We start from the raw sequence: 6076 nt of genomic DNA, 5'->3' as shown, positions 1-6076 counted from the left end.
GCGACAGTTCATCGTTTCGAGACACCACTTGGTGATCAGGTGTGATAAACTCTAAGTTCACATACAACGGGTCCAAGACAGTTTTGCACACGCGGAACACTCGGGTTAAACTTGACGATCCTAGCATGTACAGACATGGCCTCGAAACACAGGAGACCGAAAGGTCAAACATGAGTCATATAGTAGATATGATCAACATGAAGATGTTCGCCATTGAAGCCACCTCATCTGACGTGATGATCGGACATGGGTTGGTGGATTTGGGTCATGTACCACTCAAATGACGAGAGGGATGTCAATTTGAGCAAGAGTTCTTAAGTAATATGATTAATTGAACTCATTATCATGAACATAGTCAAAATGTCTTTGCAAATTATGTTGTACATGATTAGCTTGCGCTCTAGCTCCCTTGTTTTTGATAAGTTCATAGAGAAAACTAAGTTGAAAGATGATAGTAGAAATTATGTGGAATGGGTCCGTAAAATCAGGATTGTCCTAATTGCTGCACACAAGGCTTATGAGCGTCGTCTGTGGATGTTGCAAACATCTCTCATACACGTTTTTTGATGACTACGTGATAGTTCAGTGTGTCATGCTTTACGGTTTAGAATTGAGGCGCCCAAGATGTTTTGAATGTCACAGGACATATCACATGTTCCAAGAGCTGAGATTGGGATTTCACGCTCATGCCCGTGTTGAGAGGTACGAGACCTCTGACAAGATTCTTTTCCTGCAAAGTAAAGGAAAAAAGCTCAATCGTTGAGCATGTGCTCAAATTTTCTAGCTGCTACAATCACTTGAATCAAGTGGGAGTTGATCTTCCAGATGATATAGTGATTGACATAGTTCTCAAAAGTCACTGCCACCAAGCTACTGAGCTTCTTGATGAAGTATATCATACCAGGGATGGAGAAGATGATCCTTGAGGTATTCGCGATGTTTGACACCGTGAAGGTGAAATCAAGAAGGAGCATCAAGTGTTGATGGTTAGTAAAACCACTAGTTTCAAGAAGGGCAAAGGAAAGAAGGGAAACTTCGAGACTGACAAGTCAGTTGTTGCTCTAATGAAGAAACCCAAAGTTGAACCCAAACCCAAGACTATGGGCTTCTACGATGAGGGGTATAATCACTCATGTGGAACTGCCCTAGATACTTGGTAGATAAGAAGGCTGGTAACGTCAACATAACTATATTAGATATATGTGTTATTGATGTGTACTTTACTAGTACTCCTAGTAGCACATGGGTATTAGATACCGGTTCAGTTGCTAAATGTTAGTAACTCGAAGTAAAAGCTACGAAATAGACTGAGACTAGCTAAAGGCGAGGTGACGATGTGTGTTGGAAGTGTTTCCAAGGTTGATATGATCACCATCGCACGCTCCCTCTACCTTCGAGATTACTGTTAAACCTGAATGTTGTTTGGTGTTTGCATTGAGAATGAACATGATTGGTTCGTGTTTATTGCAATACGATTTTTTCATTTAAAGAGTATAATGGTTACTTTGTTTACTTGAATAATACCTTCAATGGTCATGCACCTAATATGAATGGTTTATTGAATCTCGATCCTAGTTATACATAAGTTCATAATATTAATGCCAAAAGATACAAAGTAGTAATGATCACACCACTTACTTGTGGCACTTCCGTTTAAGTCATATTGGTATAAAATGCATGAAGAAGCTCCATGCTGATGGGTCTATGGACTCACTCATTTTGGAATCGTTTGAGACAAGTGAACCATGCCTATTGGTGTAAACGCGTGAAGAAACTCCATGCAGATGGATCTTTTGGACTCACTTGATTTTGAATCACTTGATACATGCAAATCATGCCACATGGGCAAGATGACTGAAGGCCTCGTTTTCTAGTGAGATGGAACGAGCAAGTGACTTATTGGAAATAATACATTTAGATGTATGCAGTCCAATGAGTGCTAAAGCACGAAGTGGATATCATTATTTTCTTACTTCACTCTTGATTTGAGTAGATACAAATGTATTTACTTGAGGAATCACGAGTATGAAGTGTTGAAAAGTTCAAGCAATTTCAGAGTGAAGTTGAAGATCGTCGTGACAAGAGGATAAAATGTCTACGATATGATCGTAGAGATGAATATGTGAGTTACGAGTTTGGTAGACAATGTGGAAATTGTTTCGAACTCATGCCACCTGGAACACCATAGTGTGATGGTGTATCCGAACGTAATAGCCGCGCCCTATTGGATATGGCGCATACTATGATGTCTCTTATCGAATTACCACTATCATTTTGGGCTTATGCATTAGAGACAACCACATTCACTTTAAATAGGGCACTCTTTAATTCCGTTGAGATGATAACGTATGAACTATGGTTTGGAGAAACCAAAGCTATCATTTCTCAAAGTTTGGGGCTACGATGCTTATCTCAAAAGGCTTTAGCCTGATAAGATCAAACCAGAAGCGAATAAATCCATCTTCATAGGATACCCAAAATAGTTGGGTATACCTCCTATCTCAGATCCGAAAGCAAAGTGTTTGTTGGTGTAACCGGGTCCTTTCTCGAGAAAGAGTTTATCTTGAAAGAATTGAGTGGGAGGATGGTGGAACTTGATGAGGTTGTTGAACCGTCACTTCAATGAGAGTGTAGCAAGGCGCAAGAAGTTGTTCCTGTGGCACCTACACCAAATTGAAGAGCAAGCCAATGATGATGATCATGAAGCTTCCGATCAAGTTACTTCCAAACCTCGTAGGGCGCCAAGTTCATGTACTACTCCCGAGTGGTACGGTAATCCTGTCTCGGAGGTCATGTTGTTGGACAACAATGAAGCAACGAGCTATGGAGAAGCGATGGTGGGCCTGGATTCTAACGAATGGCTGGATGCCATGAAATCCGTGATAGGATCAATGTATGAAAACAAAGTGTTTGATTTTGGAAGAACTACTTCATGGTCATAAAGCTATTAAGTACAAATGGATCTTTAAAAAGAAGACAAACGATGATGGTAAACGTCATCGTTTAGAAAGCTCGACTTGTCGCAAAGAGTTTTCCGACAAGTTCAAGGAGTTGACCAGGCTGAGACTTTCTCACCCGTAGGGATGCTAAAAGTCTATTGGAATTATGTTAGCCGTTTTTTCCATATTTCGATTACAAAATTTGGCAGATGGATGCGAAAACCTCATTTCCTTGATGGTTTCCTTGAGGATGCTAACAAGTATGCAAGCTCCAACGATCCTTCTATGGACTGGAGCAAGCATCTCAGAGTTGGAATATACACTTTGATGTGATGATCAAAGCTTTTGGGTTTATACAAAGTTTATGAGAAACTTGTATTTCCAAGAAAGTGAGTGGGAGCACTATAGAATTTCTGATAAGTATATGTAGTTGACATATTGTTGATCAGAAATAATGTAGGATTTGTGGAAAGCGTATAGGGTTGTTTTAAAGGAAAACCTGGATTAAGCTACTTGAACATTGAGCATCAAGATCTATGGAGATAGATCAAGACGCTTGATAAAACTTCCGATGAATACATACCTTGACAAGTTTTGAAGGAGTTCAAATAGATCGGTCAAAGAAGGATTTCTTGGCTGTGTTGAAAGGTTTGAATTTGAGTAAGACTCAAAGCTCGACTATGACAAAAGAAAGAGAAAGGGAGAAGGTCATCCCCTATTCCTTATCCGTAGGCTCTATTGTATGCCATGCTGTGTATCGCACCTGATGTGTGCCTTGCTATGAGTCGGTCAAGGGGTACAAGAGTGATCCAGGAATGGATCACTAGACAACGGTCAAAATTATCCTTAGTAACTTGAGGACTAAGGAAAATTTTCTCGATTATGCAGGTGATAAAAGTGTTCGTCGTAAAAGTTACGTCAATGCAAGCTTTGACACCAATCCGTATGCCTCTGAGTAGTAGACCGGATTCGTATAATGGAGCGGTCCTTTGGAATAGTTCCAAATGGAGCATGGTAGCAGCATCTACAGTATGACATAGAGATTTGTAAAGCACACATGAATACGAAAGGTTCACACCCATTGACTAAAACCTCTCTCACAAGTAAAACATGATAAATCCCAGAACTTATTGGGTGTGAACCACATAGTCATGTGAACTAGATTATTGACTCTAGTGCACGTGGGATACTGTTGGAAATATGCCCTAGAGGCAATAAAAAACTAGTTATTATTATATTTCCTTGTTCATGATAATCACTTATTATCCATGATATAATTGTATTGATTGGAAACTCAAATACATGTGTGGGTACATAGACAACACACTGTCCCTAGTGAGCCTCTAAGGACTAGCTCGTTGATCCAAGATGGTGAAGGTTTCCTGACCATACACATGAGTTGTCATTTGATAACGGTACCAAATCATTAGGAGAATGATGTGATGGGAAAGACCCAAACTATGAACGTAGCATGCGATCGTGTCCGTTTGTTGCTACTGTTTTCTGCATGTCAAGTATCTGTTTCAATAACCATGAGATCATGCAACTCCCGGGCACCAGAGGAATGCCTTGTGTGTATCAAACGTCACAATGTAACTGGGTGACTATAAAGGTGCTCTAAAGGTATCTCCGAAGGTGTCTGCTACATTGGCGTGAATCGAGACTGGGATTTGTCACTCCGTATGGCGGAGAGGTATCTCTGGGCCCACTCGGTAATACAACATCATGATGAGATTGCAGGCAATGTGACTAAGGAGTTAGTCATGTGATCTTGTAGTACGGAACGAGTAAAGAGACTTGTCGGTAACGAGATTGAACTAGGTATGGAGATACCGACGATCGAATCCCAGGCAAGTAACATACAGATGGACAAAGCGAACAATCTACGTGATTGATTGAATCCTTGACATCGTGGTTCGACCAATAAAGATCTTCGTAGAATATGTAGGAACCAATATGGGCATCCAAGTCTCGCTATTGTTTATTGACCAGAGACTGTCTCAGGTTATGTCTACATAGTTCTCAAACCCGCAAGGTCTGCACACTTAAGGTTCATTGATGTTTTGGTATAGTTCAGTTATGTATGTTGGTGACGGAAGGTTGTTTGGAGTCCCGGATAAGATCCCAGACGTCACAAGGAGCTCCGGAACGATTTGTAGGTAAATATTTATATGTAGGAAAGTGGTATTAGGGTTCCAAAAAGGTTTCGGATGTTTGAGGTAGTGTACCGGGAGTACCAAAAGGGTTTCGGGGGTCCACCAGGAGGGGCCCACCCACCCCAAGGGATACATGGGACTTGGTGGGCTTGGGCAGCCAGCCTGAAGAGGCCTATGCGCCAAGACCAAAAGATGATGTGGAGAAGGAGTCCTCCCAAGGGAGTCCACCTCCCTTGTGGGAGGAGGAATCTCCCCCTTCGGTTCGGCCGAACCACTCCTCCTTGGAGGAGGGGCCAAGGAAGCCCACCTACCTATCACACCTATGTATAGTGGAGGTTTTGACGGCAGCCACTACCTGAAAAGCCACGTGTGGCCCTCTTCTCCATAGGTCGTCTTCTTCCTCTACATCGGTTTCGGTATAGCTTGGCGAAGCCCTGCCGGAGTAGCTCCACCACCACCGACGCCATGTCATCGTGCTGACGGAGAACTCATCTACCTCTCCACCCTCGCTTGCTGGATCAAGGAGGTTGAGATCGTCATCGAGCTCTACGTGTGTTGAATGCGGAGGTGACGTCCGTTCGGCACTAGATCGAGATGGATCGTGATGGGATCACGGGACGGATCATGATTGGATTGCGAAGATGTTCGACTACATCAACCGCTTATATACGCTTCCGCTTACCGATCTATAAGGGTATGTAGATTCACTTCCCCCTCTCGTAGATGTTAGTCTCCATAGATTGATCTTGGTGAGCGTAGGACTTTTTTTATTTCCCATGCGACGTTCCCCAACAAAGAGCATCATGGAATTGGTGATGGAGGCTGGTTGGTGATGAGGAAGACCGAAGATCCCCTCTCCGAAGACCCAAACAGAGTCTAGATTAGGCCTCGTGGTGAAGAACAGGAGGAGGCGGCGGCTCCGTATCGTGGAATGCGATGAAACTTCCTCTCCTATTTTTTCTAAGAAAATAGGATTTATAT

The sequence above is a fragment of the Hordeum vulgare genome, chromosome 3H, assembly GCF_904849725.1.
Source record: "Hordeum vulgare subsp. vulgare chromosome 3H, MorexV3_pseudomolecules_assembly, whole genome shotgun sequence".
Classification (NCBI taxonomy): domain Eukaryota; kingdom Viridiplantae; phylum Streptophyta; class Magnoliopsida; order Poales; family Poaceae; genus Hordeum; species Hordeum vulgare.
This window is presented reverse-complemented; position numbering follows the sequence as displayed.